General features: G+C 36.4%; 1 long non-coding RNA gene across 1 annotated transcript in view; it reads right to left on the minus strand.

The window, feature by feature from the left end:
* LOC133278678 (uncharacterized) overlaps positions 1-15255 on the minus strand; it is a 48534-nt gene extending 33279 nt beyond the window's left edge. Inside the window, exon 1 of the long non-coding RNA XR_009746641.1 lies at positions 15165-15255. This is a non-coding gene — a long non-coding RNA (uncharacterized LOC133278678). The remainder of the gene's footprint in view (positions 1-15164) is intronic.
* Positions 15256-19618: the final 4363 nt, after the last annotated feature.

The raw sequence follows: 19618 nt of genomic DNA on the forward strand, positions 1-19618 counted from the left end.
AAAATAGATCATAATTTGCTTTTGTTTATGAAATAGTCCCATGAGTATTAATAATTTGGAGTTGTTGTCAAGGGCGCCTCTTCCTTCAGGGAAGAACATTTCTTGACACCTCTCTATAACTATGTTCACAGAAATAGTTGACTGGAAAACCAAAACCCTTGAATGTAGAAGTAACAATCGAGAGAATTTGTATCTATGCTATTCCCCGCCCCCCCCCCCCCCCCCCCCATTTGTCTTCAACTTTCTTATCAAAACTTGTTCTTTGAAATTTACTTTTCAATGGGAATAGTTTGAAACTGATGCAGAGTAAACCCTGAAAATATTTATTACTGATTTTCATCTATTTTGCTGTGGTTTATTGTTGCTTTCAGTCTTTCATGTGGTTAGTGGCTAGTGGCATTGTCACTCCAGTTTCAGTCTGTCAGGCAGTGAAAATGAGACAGATCATTTACAACTTCAGATGTCGTATGGAAAATAAGAGGCAAAACAATTTTCAAGAAGATGAATCCATGCTCAGTTTTGAGCTGGGATATATTTATCACTTCAAAATATGATCTCACACAAATGGAATACATACACAAGGATACATAATGTAGACTAACTTATGAGAAACAATAGTGCATGACATGATGCTGCTGCAATAGAGTGGACCTTCTCAGTGTTTTATACTCAGTATTTGCTAGATAAGAAAGCATGTGGAGAATTGTGTCATGTATGCTTCCAAAACATCACGCACTATCAGGTAGACTATACATGTAAGTGAAAGAGACTTGTCATATACCCAATGTGTTTGATTAATGTTATCTCCACCACCACCTCATTTCCTATAAGGATCATAATTTACCTTTTAGCACACTTGCTGGTTGACAGGTCACACCACCAAGAAAACCAAGTCATATCATAGGAATAGCAATCCGTCTGTCTGGGATTGTCTACTAATGTAAGATTAGAGCTTAAGAACAAACAATGCAGAGATCTTTGGCTTATTTTAGCTTTCCAGGAATCAGTGATAATTTTTGTGGCCTAGAATTTGAATTCAAATCATCTTAGATAATAGCCACAGCTGAATCCACCTGAGGTGAATTGAAGTAGTAATTTTTTGTTCCTATGAAACTTGTGGTGTCTAAAAACTTCTTGTAAAAATAGGCTCTCTTGGGGGGAAAAAAAGGGCTTCCCATTTGATTTCATTTTGGTACACAATCATAACACTCAGTTTAAGTAAGAAAATAAGTAATATCTTCTGTCTACATTGTCCATACCGTTCATATCTGTATAATTTCTTAGATCTCCCTTCAGATGAGATATTTTTTCCAAGCAGAAGTTTCAAGTGAATTAGCCTTAATATAGAAGCATTCCCACAGCATAAGGCTGTGGTAATCTCATTATTCGTATTTATACTTTTTCCTCGTTTGCTACGTTGATTCTGAGAAATTTCAGTGGAAAAATGAAAACAATAGTCCATAAAACCTTATTAATAAAAATAGAAGCCCTCAAAGAAATTGCATCCATTGAGACATTTTTCTGGTGTCAAATACTGATGACACTTGTGGTAAATAGGACATTTGTTCAGGTAACAGCATACCTTACTTAATATATGCAAGAAACTCATGATCTCTGGGAGTAGCAGTTGTATCTCTGAATACAACATTTAAGTGAATATAACATTTTAAATGGCCTAATCTACCTGTTTGAGGTAGGTGGAGTGACCCATGCCTTTGCAAAAGTCTGTTTAAACACAGAGTTTTTAAAATGAAAATTTCCTGACATCTCCAGTGGCTAGTTTTCAAATAAAAAAACAACCAAACCACATGAGGAATATCATTGACTAATCTTGCACAGAACTTCTCTGAAAGTAACAGTTGAAATTTACATTTTCTCAGTATATAGTTATCTAGATGAGAAACTCGCTAGAATTCAGTCTTTGCTTCAGGAGATATAAGGCAATCACATGTGGAAACTGCTGACATGCATATTATAAAGCAATAAAGGAAAACCATTATAGAGCTACTTCAAATGTGAAATAGCCACCTAGGTATTCATTATGACAAAATACCGACTCATAAAAAAGCCAAATAACTATTCTTTGAAATTAATTCTGCATGCATCTTCTTGATTTCTGAGAAAGAAAATCACAAAAAGTAGGAGAGAAATGCAAAAAAGAAGGTTTTGTAAAACATAAATGAAAAACATTTAATGATTCTTCCGAAATGTCTATTGCAGCACAATTAAATTTGAGAAATATTTTCCACTGATAAACACATACTTTTCTGTTGCTTTAAGCTTCCTTCTTTACTACTGCAACAATAGATATATTTATTGGAATAGATTACCAGCTAAGAACAGAATTTGCACCAGTCTTTTTTAAATGTTCTCTCTTTGTAATTAAAAAATAATGAACTCACATCCATATCTTTCACTATTTATAACCTCATGGATGACAGCTTCTCAGGTGTCGAGAAACTATAAGTGAGAAAGACACTGTTTTTCAAGTGAGTGAGTCAGCCCTACCAAAGGGCTAATGTTTATAATTCATATGTATGAATGTTTTTTTTTAATTTGCTGGAATCAGTCCTCTGGAACAAGAACTTCATAATTAATAGTACCTCAGTGGGATATTCTTTTCATCATTTCCATATTATTAATATGGTATTTCATTTTTCCATCACTAAAGAAAAAACATTTTTCTTGTGTTCTGTCTTGCTTTAGCCACCAAGGCTCTTTCATTCCATTCGAATAGAACAGCGAGTCAAAGATATGGAAATTTTTATATCTAGCTACTCCTGCTTGAATGCAAAATTCTTAAATATCATTGAAGAATAAGCTACTTTATTAGCACAACAACTTCATAGTCTTACAGCTCTACTTACTTGGCTTTCTTTGGAATAAAATAGTACCTAAGAAAAAGGCTGGTTTATTGAAAGTTAGTCATAGCAGGGCCTTATACAATCACTCATCCTGACTTCTTATTTCAACCTTAGTTTTAGTATTTAATCCTGCAGTTCTACTGAGTCTAGTAACTTGTGATCTAATTTATGTAATCATTGCCTTTGAATGAATGACTCAGCAGAGTCTAGCTAGGATAAACACTGAAGCTTATGTATGAATTGTACATAATTGTATGAAATTGTATGAAATGGATGACTCAAGAGATGCATACTTCATTATCTGATGACAAAAACCCAAGATACTTCAAAAATTCTAAGGAAGTATCCCATTTGGTTTGTTAGATTTTTGCCACTAAAAAAAGTAGTTTCCTTGTAAAGTCTTGCCATTGACTTTCCAGTACCACATAATGTTTTTTAACCTTATCAGAACAAGGCAAAAGCAAAAAAAAACACAACAAAAAACTTTGATATAATATTTTGTGTAACTCTCATTAAAATAGATGACAAAGCAAAATAGAGAATAAAGTCGTGATAGAAGTACATAATGGAATTATTAAGACTAAAAGTTTAAAAAGAGATTTATCAATGACTACCAAAATAATTTATAGATGAACTTAAGTTTTAAATAAGGTATTTTCATGAAAAAGCTAATGGCTTAACAGTCAAAAAAAGTTAACTCTGTCCGAGTGTTCTTGAAAGCTTCTTTTAATGACTTTACATTCAGCAGTTTTTGCAATGTGAATGAAAAAATGGGGCTTTAGGCAAGTTCAAGTTAAAAGGACACAGCTACTTTGATAGGAAAGTTTCCAAAATAGTTTTCAGTACTTCATAGGAACAACCATATTTAAACACTCAGCTTTCTGGTTTGCTTGGGCAGACAAATGTTAATGTAATTAACTAGGGAGGAAGGTTTGGTTCACTGTGATATTCATTTTGGGAACAGAAGTCCCATTTTACTCAACCAAGCCAAGATTTAACTCCTTGAATTTGAATTTTAATTTCTGAATAGAATAAATCAGGAGCTCATTATGAAAAACAGTAAAATAATCAGAAAAAAATCTTTGAAAAACTGTCACAAAACAAACCATCCGGTTTCACATGATTTTCATCTGACAACATAATTTGCCTCACTTACGCTCAAAACTCAAATTCAGCCAACATTTCCAGGAAATTTGGCCTTTCTTGTGAGATTTCATCACTTCCAATTCTAACAAAACCAGCAAGATTTAAAAATTATTCTGAAAGTTAGAAATAATCAGTTACAGTGTGTGAGTTTATGATGCAGATTCAGTTTAATTCCTGGAAAATTCTACGTGTTTATATAAATTCAGCTCTGTGATCAATGAATTTACCAATCAAACCTATTCTTGCTTAAGTGTTTTCTAGCAATTAAAAAAAAAAAATTATGGTGGCTGTAGATTTTGGATAGGTTAGATCAGTAGGATAAATATAGTAGTACAATGAGAAAACACCTTCACTGAGGAGCTCAGATTGAGTTAGACATCTTCAACTATGATGTACCATTTACAATATCTTTTGTAGAGTATGTTCCTATCTAAGGAAAAACATCAAGAATGCATATATAGCATCTTAATTAATTTTGTTCTCCCCTTTAACAGGTGCTTTAGTCTGTGTCCTTTATAGTGTTCTTATAATCTTTTCTGTGTTTACAAATATAATGTAAAAAGTAGAAGCATCCGCATTTATAGAACAACCATGGGCCCAATAGCAAAATCATAGAGAAATTAAGAGCTCTGATTTTTTGTTTGCAATTTTAATCATGTCATTTAAATGATTTTTTTTCATGTAACGGTCTTACGTAACAAACATATTGTGTACCCCAGGTGGATACCTGCAGAGCTGCTCCTTTGAATCCCATGATACTAGGCCCATATGTTCTTACATTTTCCTTGATCTGAATGGATGCCAGGTGGAGACACTACCTCTGTAACCTCATCATGTAGAGGGGGTTTTGCAGCATGGCTTCCCTGAAGAATCAGACCATACTTTCAAACAATTTCAACTTTTCCCCATGTGGTAGCTTTACAAGCACTCTGGGAATATACTTTTGCCTATTTCAGAAGTATCTGGTGGAAATACAAGTATCCTCCTGTTTGGAGCCCTTGTAATCAATCACTGCTTAGCAGGCAAAAACATGTATACAGATAGAAAGAAAGAAATTCATTCTCAAGCTAGAAAGGATAGACATTCACTCTAATTTTCCTGTCCTTGATTCCTCAACATTCCCAAATATATTTTGGTTTTAGACCAAGTGAGTACTGGATCCTTTTGCCCAGAGTGCAGCTTGAAATGTTTGTCTTTCAAAAAATTAATCCCTTTGCTTTCTCTGCTCAAATCTCCTTTTTTTTCCCCACTTTAACATTCTTATAGCACCACTTAGTTTTTTCCCTTTTTTGTTTGGTCAGTAAAAGATAGCAGTAAGAAGGGCTTATAATTATGAAATTCGTTCTTGCACTAAAGATTGTGTCTCCTTCTACTATTAGGAAAACCACTGTGTAGCAAGCAATCCTTGTGGTAAACCATTTTATTTTTCAATAGCATTACAAGCCCTGTTAGAAGGCCATAATGCTAGCATTTTGCTCTAGTATGTCTTAGGAAATAAAGCAGCTTGTTCTGTTAAAAATATTCATAGGTCAATGCTTATTTATTCCCTGTTTTTGTGAACAACAAAACATTTGATTTATAGTAGAGACTGTTGATTTTGGTGCCATTGTTCAGCAAAGATCCAAGGCCAGAGAACATCTTGTTTCTGAACCTCTTTCCAGTGGACATCAGTCATTTAGAGGTGATCTCAGCTTTGAGCAGCTTCAAGTAAGATTGCTTTGCTTTTCTGTATTTAAGTGTAAATGCTGCTCCTGTGAAACACTTTTCAGGGTATTTATCAATTCCTATTTCATTAGGAGGAATCAAAATGCTATTGGAATTGGAAAACAAAGAAATAAATAGCAGAAAATACTGTTCTTCAGTGTTATTTTCTACATTTTGGGTGAAAATAAGAATTTGTTGATAAAAGCTACTGAATTTCTTATAGTTTGTTGCTACCTGTCTTTCCCATTTTGCCACTATCTTCTCAACTCTTTCTCTATAAAGACATTTACTTTCCTCTTAAAGTATAGTTTATTAAAGTAAAAGAAAATGTTATTACCTTTTAAAATTAAATGTAGTTCTCCCATCTCTCCAATTTTCTCCTGTTATCATCTTTTTTGTCTAAGTGCATGGCCTATCTCACCTGACTTTATTGAAAAGTCAGGCCTTCAGACAGTGGCGATGCTTAAATAGTTTTTGTGGCTAACAGGGAGTATAAGAGTGAGGTCTGGAAAATGCTCTCAAAGTTGCTCCTAATTAAACTGAGACCTAGTAAAGAGATGTTGCCCCTGAGAGCAGAGAAGGGAAAATGTCTGGACCAGCTGCTGTGAACCTCTGTGGAAAAACAAAAGCTGAAGAGAAATCTTCAGGAACTGCCACCATCAAGGTAGGAAATTTATTTTATTGATTTTCTGTGAAGTGAATTTCAAAGGGCATAGCTATCATAATTCCTGGCACAAATGATCCTTTCTGTCTCTGAAAGGACTGCACAGCATACCCAATGCAAGAGAGATACTTGTCACCTGCATAAAAGAAAAGTCACAGTCAGTGAAATCATATAGTGTGTATATTTTTGTGCAATCAGTGTTTTCCTTATGTCTAACACAGTAAGGCATTGCAGACATTGATTATACAATGAAAGATGTTTTAAATATCACAGTACCTGACTAAAACCTATACTTGAAAGTAGAAGGCTTTGCAACACTTTAGACATTGCTGGATAAATTCACCTGGATTAAAATTATCTTCCAAGCTAAATCTATCTGGAAGGATATCTTTTGAATTTTCTCCTAAACTATGAATAAGTGCCAGTGCCAGTTCCAGAGCTCCCACTAGGTAAATCAGTGTGGGGTCAGAAAAGTTCTGAGAGGCAGAGACTACAAACATCTCAGTTCAAATGCTGCCTTAGACATAGCTACCCTTCTTATAGGCAGCTGCAGGCATCTGAGCTTCCCATCTCTGCCACAAGTCTCAGGAGCAGGGGTCATGAGAAGTCACATATTTCAGTGGAAGGGGGGTTAATGGTACACCCTTGCCATTGCTGAGATGCCTAGCAGCATTTCAGTCAGAAATTATCTTGGAAGTCGTAACTGATCACTGACACACCAAGCGCTGACTGTTTTTCAAATGGTACCTCACCAGGATCAATTTACCTTTTCCCTTTCTAGCAGCTGAGACAACATAGAATTATAGAATAGTTAGGGTTGGAAAGGACCTTAAGATCATTAAGTTCCAACCCCTCTGCCATGGGCAGGGACACCTCACACTAAACCATCTCACCCAAGGCTCTGTCCATCCTGGCCTTGAACACTGTCAGGGGTGGAGCATTCACAACTTCCCTGGGCAACCCATTCCAGTGCCTCACCACCCTCACAGTAAAGAACTTCCTCCTTACATCCAATCTAAACTTCTCCTGTTTAAGTTTGAACCCATTTCCCCTTGTCCTATCACTACAGTCCCTAATGAAGAGTCCCTCCCCAGCATCCCTATAGCCCCCCTTCAGATACTGGAAGGCTGCTATGAGGTCTCCACGCAGCCTTCTCTTTTGCAGGCTGAACAGCCCCAATTTTCTCAGCCTATCTTCATACAGGAGGTGCTCCAGTCCCCTGATCATCCTTGTGCCCCTCCTCTGGACTTGCTCTAACAGTTCCATGTCCTTTTTATGTTGAGGACACCAGAACTGTGCACAATACTCCAAGTGAGGTCTCAGGAGAGCAATTTACTTATGCATTTTATAAGAACTTGCTAAATTAGAACTGCTATGACCTTCCTGTCATGTTTTCAGACTGTATCTGGCCACATGAAATTCCAGCACTGCATCTTTTGCTGGAGAATTCTGACATGTTTCCTGCTCTCTCTTCTTTCCATTGCCTTCTCTCTCTAAAACAATGGAGAAGATACACAGAATAAAGAAAGTCATAATAATAAAAGATTTCCTTCACTAAACTCTTTACTAGTGTTTTGTGTTAATTTTATAGTCAATGGAGCTGGGCCACTACTGATGGTCCAAGAGATATAATCCTGTACTTATTGTACCATTTTGCCTAAACTGGGTTTGAAGCACAACAAAGATTTTATTATTACAATGTCTATCTTATTGTTCTGGACAAAAGTGACATAGCCTTCACAGTCACTGACAGTGTCATGCAGTTATGTACTCATTCAAATGTCAGATTTACAGATTTTAATTCAGAAAGCTTAAAATGCTGAATAAAATCTGCAAATAACTCTTCCTTATCCACAGACATGCCTGGAATCCTTCTGAGGCCCTTCAATACCTTTTTCATTCTACAAGGCATAGGTTTTTGTCTTTTAGTGTAGACATAGAAATGGCTATTCCTTTGTCTTCTAGGTGGGTGAAGTACATACACAGATATCCTGCTTCATCTTCATAGCCTTCCTCAGTTAACAAAGGATCAAATACATTATTTGTATGAATGACCCATTTGTATGAAGGATCAGCTGCTCACCTTCTACTCTTTTATAGATAAATATCAGACAAGAAGACTGCGGCACCTCTGACTCCTGTAGGTCAGTTAAACTAAAGGAAACATGTAAAGTTGTTGACTAATGACAAAATGCTGCAATATGTGGCAATAAGAGGGGTTTGCTACAAAATGAAGTTTTGAATTAAGTAGTTAAGGGAATGATAAAGATTATTCTTATTTCCCATGACAGCCTGAGATTGCAGCCCTTCCCTCTACCCTGTCCTTTTGAATTACAGTGACTGATGCTTTTGATAAAGCACAAAACAGAGAAAGATAAGGACCTTTAGTACAAAATCAGCTTATTAAAAAATAGCTAACCATCCTTTGGTTAGTCTGTTCTTATATCTACCATGTCATTGGGTTCCCTGTTTATCTAGTGACAAGTTACTTTCCATTTCTCCTATTAACACTAATGAACTTTGTATGAATGCACATTTACTTGAACTGATAATGGCATTTTTGGAAGATGTGAGCGCCTCTTTTTAATATTCATTTTTGAAAGGAAATGTATCTGACTACCTTTAATTCCTAGGAAAGCTGAAACTATTCCTTTCAGATTTAGAACTAGTCGCCCACTGATCTATATCACATTAGAAGGACCAGAATAACATAGAAAATACACCTGTCTGAAGGCAACTTTTTTCATATTTCAAAAAAGAACACTTATATTTTATAACACAAACTTCATTTTTCCACTTGAAGGAGATCTTTTCTATCCAGGATATTATTGCATTGTAAGTACACAGCTAGGAGAGCTTGTTAAAAGACAGATACTGCAGAGAAAAGTGAGCGACTTTCATTATTTGCTCAGCAAGATATGTGGAAATGCAACATCATACCACTCTTCAGAGAATGTAAAACACTCTGTGCTTGCTTCAATTCTTTCATCAGCTTGCCCCACACTTTTCTCAAATGGCCTCTTTGTCACTGCAAGGAAATACTGCTTCTTTAAAAATAGCTACAGTAAGGACTGCAGTCACAGGAAAGCCATGACTATTACCTAAAATGTATTTCTCATGTGTAATCTTCTGGGCAGAAAATCAAAGAAAAGAACAACGGATTATAGTATATGAAAATGATCTTGAATTTCCTATCACATTAATATCAGATTAAGCAAATAATGGCAGATTCATAACCTAATGAAATTACATAATTTTCAGGAAGGGACTAATAACTCTGTGAAACATCTTATGTGTTTGTAATGTAGCTATCTTCCCATTTTGACTAGGATAGTGTCTCTTTATTACTGAGCCAGGAATCTACCACTTTTGACAGATGCCAGGGGCTTGCTTAGAGAGATCACAGAATCATGGAATAATTAGGGTTGGAAAGGACCTTAAAATCATCTAGTTCCAACTCCCCTGCCATGGGCAGAGATGCCTCACACTAGACCATGTCGCCCAAGGCTCTGTCCAACCTGGCCTTGAACACTGCCAGGGATGGAGCATTTACCACTTCTTTGGGCAACCTGCACCAGTGCTTGAAAATTTGCAGCCTGATGAACAAATTCACCCATGCTGAACAGTCACTCTGTTCACAAGGGCATGCCCTCTAAGGTTGATAAGAAATAATGGTCCAATATGCATAGATGCTTGCAGAGATCTCTCAGTGCCTTAAAATTAAGTCTTTTACAAGTTCATCTTTTACCCTGAGAATCCAACATTGCTGTTATAGTTCTAACTGCACTTTTGCTGTGTGAAGGTTTATTGCAGTTCCCTTCTGAGATAACGTTTCCTTTGTCTCACACTTTGAGAAGGAAAGTGTTAAGCTGTTCTTGTACTTCACCTCCTGGAAGGACTCAGGGACATGATGAAGACAAATCCTTTACTATTGGCTCTGGTCTGACAGCCACAGATGTAAATTCTTCTTCAATACTCACTGTAGGATTTATTAATTTTATTTTAAAGCTGAATAATTTTTTTAGAAAAAGAAAATTATTTTTATGAGCATGAAGAAAACCCTAATGCCTGAGTGATTCACATGATGTCTGCTTCCAGTTTTGCAGTTTAAATATAAATGGAGTGAGAAAAAAATTAAAATGTGTTGTTACCTTCTGAAAGCTGAGTTTTGACTTATGTGAGATGAGCTTTCAATCTAAAAGCAGAAGTAGTTACTTTTGCTTTTAGGTAGCATGGGTAAAAATAACAGTAAAGATCCAGCAACATAGACAGGAAAAATGTTAATCCAGAGTGCCTAGCAGGGTTTTCCAAACTGCAGTACATCCGCGAAGCCATGAAAGCACCCTCTGCATGATGACGTATACAAGTGCTTGTGGTAAAATTTGTTTTTTTAGAGAAGATGTGTTCAGGGAATGTATTTTCAGTATTCAACAGTATCAAAATAAGGTAGTAGTATCTGAATGTCAGCGTGTCTTAATAATGTAAGAAGATGTACCAGTCTCATCAACAGCAGTTTTCCATAATTTATCGTTACTGAAAGTTTCTCTAGAAAGAAATCCAAACTGGTGTTGTGTGAAACCTTCTCTCTGTAAGTTTTATACAGATCTTAGAGGGAAAAAAAACAACCATAAGCAACTAGAAAAACTGTTGGAAAAAATTGTGCATGGCTAAAACTTGAATGCTGGAGTTCGAGTCACATCTTTACACTTCTAATGATATTTTCAGAGGGAGAATCCTTCCAACTGGTACCAGGTTTTTCTCCTTCCTTCCCATAAGCAATTATGTTTGCCAGAAATATACATCCGTCCATCTTGAAATCAGTTAGGAACTGAAGAAGCAGTTAAGAGAAAAGGAAAAAATATGATTAGAGTATAGATTACCCTCCAAAAGATGAAATCTGCTTGGAATACTCGAGGTCTATGGTTGGCTCTTTCCATAAATATTCTGCTTCCCAAAAGACAGGGGATACCACCACTGTATCTGAGGCTTTAGGTATTATTTTTTTCAGTTTTTTTCATTATGAATACTCCATATATAACTGTATGCATCTGTATGTATATTTAAGGAAAATTAGCTTAGGATACATATGCAAAAATATTTAGAATAGTCCCTTAGAAATTATTTTTTCTGAAAGCTGTGAAAGGCCCATGTGGAAAACCCCCATAACTTAGAGAGCCTATAGCTAAAGGTAGGAAGAATGACTCTGAAATTGGGCTTTTCATGGATAGTAAATAGCTCTGTGGCTTTTTTAGTAAATAGGGGACTATATACATACATACATATGAGCAACCATGTGACAGTGACTCAGAACTAAACTGAGACATATCATGGACCTGGAGTCTCACTGGCCTGCCAGCATAGGCACAGCCAAAGGCTGATGGTGCCAATGCACTCTTTCAGCTTGTTTTCTCTGCATTTCACAGGTGTATTGTTCCCTCTTTCTGCCCAGGCCACCAAATCTTTATGGCAAAACCAGGTACCTAAACCCACACTACCCCCAGCTTGTCCCTCTTTCATCTCTCCTACTTCAGGCTCTTGCCATGCTTTCTAAACCCAGAGGTGTATTTGGGACTTGGGTTAGGTGAACGTGGCCAGAGAGAGCTGCAGACTGTAGTTCCCCCTTGATGTTTGTTGCTCTTACTTTCTGAAATAAGCTTTATGAACTTCTGACTTATGCAGGGTCTTCTCCCAGCAGGGCCTCAGGTTACCTGAAATAAATCTGCTCATCCGCTGCTTTTCTCTCTCTACCCAGAAGCCTCCCATTCTAGATATAAATACTTTAGGGTAAATCTACTCCCCTTTGCCATTTGTCTAGTGATTTACCATACTCATTTTTTAATGAGTACGTTTAAATGAGTTTGAAAAGGTGTGGCTTGTTTCAAGCTTAATTTGCCCAGGGTTTGGTCTGCAACAGTCCTTGCTGCTCCCCTCTAATGGATTAGAGAGCCCTTCACTTTCCAGTGTTTCCTCTTAAAGATACTTACGTCCAGCATTCCACTAACTTTTCAGACTCTTTTCTGCTAATTTAAACTGACTAAACTCTACGTATCTTCCTGAAGGGACTTTCTATATCCCTCAACTCATTTTAGCATCTCTCTTTGGCATCTCTTCATATTTTCAACCTTTTCATATATGTTAGCAAAAATCCTACATTCCCATATGACGGTCTATTACAGAAGCAAAATCACTTCTTTCCTTCTACTAGCTTTTTTCTCTACATTTATCTAAGGATTGCATTAGGCCTTCTTGACCCAGCATGAGAATGGTACCTCTAATTGAGTTGTCTATCCTCTGTGAATCCCTACCTCATTTTCTCTGAGATATCCTTTTCCAGGACACCTACTTTACTGCTCTGTTTGCATGATTTCCATTCTTTTTTGTCAATTGTGTAAAACTTCTCATTTGGCTATATTACAGGCAGGTTTTATCAAATAATTCAGACTATTGTACTGAACAATACAAAACCCACCAGTGCTGCAATGCAGTAAGATCTTCTATGATGTTTGATAAGGTCTTTCTACAGAAACTTCCCTCAGGATGTGCTTGGAAAAGCTGGCTTGCTATCGTGCTTTCAGCCTGGCTCTGCTGTGCCCGCCTCATTCTCAAAATAATTGCAATACAGCATGCCAGCAACTAGATGAAATGATCATTTGACACTTACTTAGCCATTAATCAATATTTGCACAAATTGTATCTCTTACTTGACATTTCTTTGCCTTTCTTCCAAGTTTAAAAGAAACGCCTAAAACAGCAACGACAAAAAATTTACTTATCAGTTACTAGACAAAAAGAGATTAAAGATAATGGTGTGTGTAAATACCTACCCGTTTTTAAAATATCCACAACGTTTCTGAGGAAAACTAACAAAAAGTTGGATATTCCTCAAGAAGACACAGCCCAGCAGTCATTATTATCCTCACAACTAGTTTGTAGGACTCTGCATAAACACAAGGGAGTATAGGCAAATTTACTTTTTTCACTACATATTTTATATGTGTATGTGTATATTTTACATGTATACATGTGTCATGTGCTTTTATACATAGTAGGTGTTTAATAAAGTTAACAATCCCCTTGTCCTTGACAGCTTTTCTTTTCAGAATTTTGCCCAAAACCAAAACAGCAAATGTCCTTTTAAGTATGGACACACACTGAAGTGAGCAATTCTGTAGGATTTTAAACACTTTTCACATACTTTTATTAAAAGAAGCTTACAGGATCCAGAGAGATTTAATTAAGTTCTAACTGTACAGCATAGATTGCTCTCACCAAGTAGCCTGGCCCTCTGCTGATTGCTCCTTTTCTGCTTCTGCTCTGCTCACCAGCTTTTAGTTTGCTAAAGAAAAAAAGCATAAAGTGTCGGATTTTCTTATACACTTAAAAAATAATTAGACCATGTATATCTGTACATCTCTTATGCAGCAGTCTTGGAGGCAAAGAATTCTCCTTGAGCCCTCTGGGATCTTCACCTACAAAAACCCCACCCACCCTGAATGGCTGGTAGTTTAGATGTGCTCTTGATCATCTCCTTCTTCTATCTCTGTTTTTCCAGTGTAAGCCATATTTCTGCTGGTGAGCTGTGGCAGAAAGCAGAGTATAATTTCAAGCTATGCTATTAAACAGCAAAAAAAAGCTTCCTCTAGCTTACTGGTTTTATAAGTGGTTATATAAATATAAATCTACAGTACACACAAGGAACGTATATGAAGATGTCTTTCTGATCACAGCTTTAAGAGAAAATAGTTAATAGGTGAAAATTACAGGTTCATGCCAGACTTCTGAAGAGAGGGTTATTTTTTTCATAGTCCTCCTTCTCTGTTTTACACACAAAATATTCTAAGATCAGGTTCTTTGTTTTCAAAACTGATTTTACCACTGTGCTAGTGGGATAGGCTCTGCTTTGAATGGGGAAGCCTGAAGTGAATATCTATTAAAAGGTTAAATAAAAATTAATTATTTACAATTAAAATTTCAATAACAACAATAGTACTAATAATAATTACAACAATTGAAAAAATGTGTGTCTAATTTTAGGGTCCTTGGCACTATATTTGAAAATCATGTGTTCATGCTTTCTGAACACTGTAGAAAGCAGTGAAGAGGGACAAGAAACAGCCATGAGTCAGAAAGATCTGAACCTCTGTCATGAATTTTAATATAAATTATTTTGTCCTCAAGGTTTAATCATAAAATTTGAGAAGGAAAAATTATATTATTCCACCTGGTTTACGGTTAGTCTGGGCTGAAGAAAGTATAACACTTACACAGGGTCACCTCTGCGATAGCAGGGAATCAGTGGTCTGCTGGTGTTTGGAGGAAAACAAAAGCTGTTTCTCTCAGTTACGTTGGATACCTATGAAACTCTGCACAAAAGAAAACCAGGATAGAATGAATATGGGTCAGGCACCAGTAGATACAGACTTTTGTAAAAATACTTATTTAGACTCTCAGGGGAGTCTTCACTGATCCAGTGACAAGTACACTGTTTTCCTTTTGTTTATGATCTTGCTAGAAGTTTGTAGTACTACCATTGCTAGATTATGAAACGCGCACTAGCATAAAATGTGTTAGACCTGAATGGCCACCACCCTTTGACCTTTAAAAACAGTCATATGTTGATAGTACTGTTTTTCAGATATTGAATGGGACTTGGTAGAGGACAGCTATTCTAGATCAATTTTTGTTCATGAGTAAATTAGCTTCATTGCAGCCTGGATTCATATCCACAGGAAAATTCACATACCCTCCTTTAATTCCAATTAGCTTCCAAGGTAAGGGCAACTTACTCGGTCCAGAAGTGTATCCACATGGCAGCTCCTTACTGTCATTCCCATTCTTACATGTTTAATGGATCAATTTAATCTCTTTTCAAAAATACAAAAGTATAACCTGTTTCTGAAATCTGAGAGTCACACTTTAGTTTGGGCTGGGCTGGGCAATGGAAGAAACAAGGGAAAGGAAGACAAGCTTAGTAGCGGCTGAAGTGTGTAGGAGAATGATACATAATGCATGCTTTAACACAGTGCTTTGTCTGCTTTGAAATTCTTTTCAGATATGATTTTAAAATGCCCTGTTATCCACTTGTAAAGCACAACCTATGAAAACCTTTCAGCCTTAAGCCTTGGGAAGACCTTGCCCTCAGTGCATATTAAGTCAGCCTAAGATCTCTAACAGTTTCCCTGTAGCCCTGTCAAAGTCCAACTATGAACCATTTTGAATTATGACTCTGTAAGTGTTTTAATATGAATCTGAAGAGTAATGTTTTAACTACTTACCTATTACCCTAACAAGTAAATAATTCTGTCTTTCATAACTCTAATTTCTTTTTTCCTTAGAGTGCTAGCCCAAGTTCATTTCTGACAAAGAAGGAGACAAAAGGAAGTAGAAGAGAAAGTACAGAGTCAGAATACATTTTTCTCAGGGCTCTGATGTATGCATTAATAGTTGCATTATTCAGTCATTCTTTCTCACTTGAAACCTAGATATAAGTTTCCAGCTTTCTACCAAGAGATAAAATATTCTTTTCCTTTAAAATTCTTTTAACATCCTGCTCTCTTCCAAATTGTGAGTTTCAGTATTTTATGTTCCTTATCTCCTATATGTTCACCCTTCCTTGTAAATTTACAGTATATTTTTAGAATATTTTATTTATTTTTCATGGTTTTGCATTTTTTGGGGGGCGGTCTTTGAGGGTAATGTATATGTAACATATGTCAGTACTTTCGACAGTAGAGCAGAAGAGATGTATTCAAAGGGTTTGGCTACCATCCGAGTCAGAAAATAATGCTATAAAATATGACAGTGAAATGAAAACATAGAATACATAATTGTAGAGCACGTGGATCATTTATCATATGTCTTGGCCATTTATCTGTAGAAAACAAGATGGGTGTGTCAATATGAAGAAAAATATGTTAATAATCAGGATTTACTTTTAATACACTTGTCATCTTAATTAATTTTTCCATGACGAATTTGTTTTTTTCACACATTTCTGTCACAAATATACAACCAGAATATAACTGTTGCAAAATAACATCTGTTTGCATTTCTTTTATGTGCTTTATGTTGATCAGGAAACCAAACAAGTAATTTTCAAGATGCACATGCTTCTGGTTTTACCCTGGGAAAAAAAAAAATCTGTCATCTTTGGAAAATTTTATGTCTAGGCTGGTTTAGTCTAGAAATTCAAATGTTAATGTGTTTTGTGGATTATTTTTGCTTCATTCTATGACTATTTTTCATCATATATGGAGTTATAGTATCACTCAATGAAATAATAAGCCTAACGGCCTTTCTTTTTGTCAACAACTAGAGTTGAACAACCCAGACAATTTTAATTTAATCACATGAGAAAAGTCTCACAAGTCTCAAAACAAAAAAGGCATACAGAAGCAGGAATATGTTCCCAACTGACTTGACTTTCTTTACTTTTTTTTCCCTTTTTTTTTTTCTTGAAATTCAACATTTCTTTTCTAAACAGCTGTATCTAGGCCCCTTTTGGGGAGATTTTTTTCCTCTTTTCCTGACAGAAAACAGTAAATTTGGTTGTGTTGTAGTGATAATCTACAATCTGTAGATAGCTTTTTTCCTGATTAGATCTTCCCTTCTTTGCAGTTTCAAACATAGAAAAGTGGAGTATGCAGGTGAAAATGATTAGGGTGTAGGACTGTCGTGGTTTAAACCCAGTCAGGCAACTCGTTCGCTCACTTCCCCCCCCTTTCTTGCCCTCCCCCTGCTCCCGGAGGGACGGAGAGGAGAATCAAAAAGAATGCAACTCCCACAGGTTGAGATAAGAACAGTTTAGTAACTAAGGTATAACACAGATCACTACTGCTACCACCAATGATAATAAAGATAAAGGAAATAACAAGGGAAGAGAATACAACACCTCAGCACCAGCTGACCAATAACTCGCCCCCCAAGCCCGACCAAGCTCCGACCGATACCTCCTCCAACCCTGCAGTCTCCCAGCCCTTCCGGCTAACTCCCAGTTACATCCTGGGCATGACATGCTGTGGTATGGAATACCTCTTTGGTCAGTTTGGGTCAGGTGTCCTGTCTCTGCTTCCTCCTGGCTTCCCCTCCTCCCTGGCAGAGCATGAGGCTCACAAAGTCCTTGGCCAAACCAAAACATCGCTATCAGTTCTGTTCCCAGGCCGAAAGTCAAAACACTGCACTGCACCAGCTACCAAGAAGGAGAAACATGACTGCTACTGCTGAACCCAGGACAAGGACTCAGTGGCAAATTTTTTGACCATCAGACCAGACTTAAGTTATACAGGAAATTATATTGACTATTGCACTCAATTTATACTAAGTTTGTGACTTCTTCCCTGCCTAAGCTTTCCAAGCAGAGGACTGCATCAATTTTTTTGTATCAATGAATAAATTTCATTACAGGGACAGAAGAATGTAGCAATAGTGGGAATGACACAGCTTTTCTGGAATGCCAACAGAAGCAGGGCAATGCCACCAGCCTCTGGCAGGTCCCCATTACTGTCGTCTTAATGCTGCAGCAAAAGCCACTGGATGTGGTTTTAGAAATGCTATTCTGAGGGTTAATTCTTTTTTTGTCTGACAACAGAGGATATTCAAATAAACTTCAAATATTCAGCTGTTTCTCTGCAAAAATAATTATCAAGTCACTTCTCTGCTTCTCATCTTTTATTCAGTTTTTGAGATTCATTCCTACCTCTGATCATCCCATGACACCAACCTCTGTCTTCCTTTTGTTTTCAAACACGTCTGTTCTTCCACTGATGATGCTATACATGACTGGGAAGATTTGTCTTTTTAAATACCTGCAAAGTAGGATGTTTCTCCTCTTCATAATCCCTTCTAAAATGCATTTTTTTTCCTTCCAGGATGCCTAGAAAAATAATAACAATGTCTAAGCATCTGCTTATTTCATTTATCAGTAGTATCTATTTGTTGTCTTTTCTCTGTATTTTAGAGAAGTAAACACAGAATATTCCATCTCATCCTGTTGTTCTTTATTTTGTGATTTCTGGACAAATGTACTGCACAAGAGATCTACAAACCTTATCACTTTATTTTTGACAGTATTTCTTCTAAGGTCATCTTTTCTCTTTGACTCCATTTTTTTTTTCTTTTTATATTGGGTAATAACATTTTCTTAGCTTAACAATAGTTTCTGAGCTCTGCAAATGAATATTGCAGTGTCAGATGTAAACATTTATGATTCCATGGCTGAAATACCAGGAGGTAAACATAACAAGACATAGCACAGTATATAGTAGTATCTGTTATACCTTAAATGTGTGATTTTAGGAGAAACTTGTGGCTGAGTTACAAACAAACAATGTATAATGCGGGAGAGATGAATACTCTTCTCTCTCCTGCACCTTCATTTTGCAAAATAATTCATGCAATTATTTTTCTGTTGGCTACAGAGGGCGGATGAAGGTAACCTGAAATGTGCCCAAGAAATCGCATCAGCTTTCAGCAGAATTAAAGCTACTGCAAGCAGCAACCATTTTTGTAAAGGTAGGAATGCTCTGTGCTTCCAAAATGAGACTGGAGCTCATAACATGGAAACATCACCTGCACCCTGACCTGGAATCTGTATGGGATTTCCTTTTGCCTTCAGAAGCATGAAGGTAGTAGGTAAAGAAAAGTTAGCATGAGAGATTATGTTCATTTGATGTTTCTAACACCCAGGAGTATTATGAAGGAACTGCTGTGATTCAATAATTTGTGAGATTAGGAGGAGTAGAACAGAATTTTGAACACTTCTCCCACTTACACATGTCTGAATATATTCATTAGCAGAGCATGTTCCAGTACAAATAGAAAATATAGCAGAAATGAAATAAAAAGTTTTAGAAAATATTGTTTACTTTGATGTTTTTTAAAACTATGAAAAAAACTGGGGAATCTTTGAATGTCAGTATTAAAGCCAACGACACACATTTATTCACTTTCCTTGTGAGAGGTTGCTATGACACAATCCTAAGTATTTCAATAACTTTTTCCATTATTCCACATAAATATTCCACTACACTGCAGATTCTTTTTAAAAAAGCTGCCTAAAATCACTGGTAATTATTAAGATATCAGAAATCCATTGTTTTATTTTGGCTCCCTCACCCAACATATGTCTTTTACTATGGCCCATCTACATTCTGTTTTTTACATGGTATTTTATGGCACTCATCAGAGCATCTGACGGTAGGGTTCACACATAGAGCTGTATTTCACAACATCCTTGTGATGT

The sequence above is a fragment of the Pezoporus flaviventris genome, unplaced genomic scaffold (assembly GCF_033815535.1).
Source record: "Pezoporus flaviventris isolate CSIRO_AGI_PZ_B2104156 unplaced genomic scaffold, CSIRO_AGI_Pfla_v1 ptg000066l, whole genome shotgun sequence".
In the NCBI taxonomy this organism is placed as follows: Eukaryota; Metazoa; Chordata; class Aves; order Psittaciformes; family Psittacidae; genus Pezoporus; species Pezoporus flaviventris.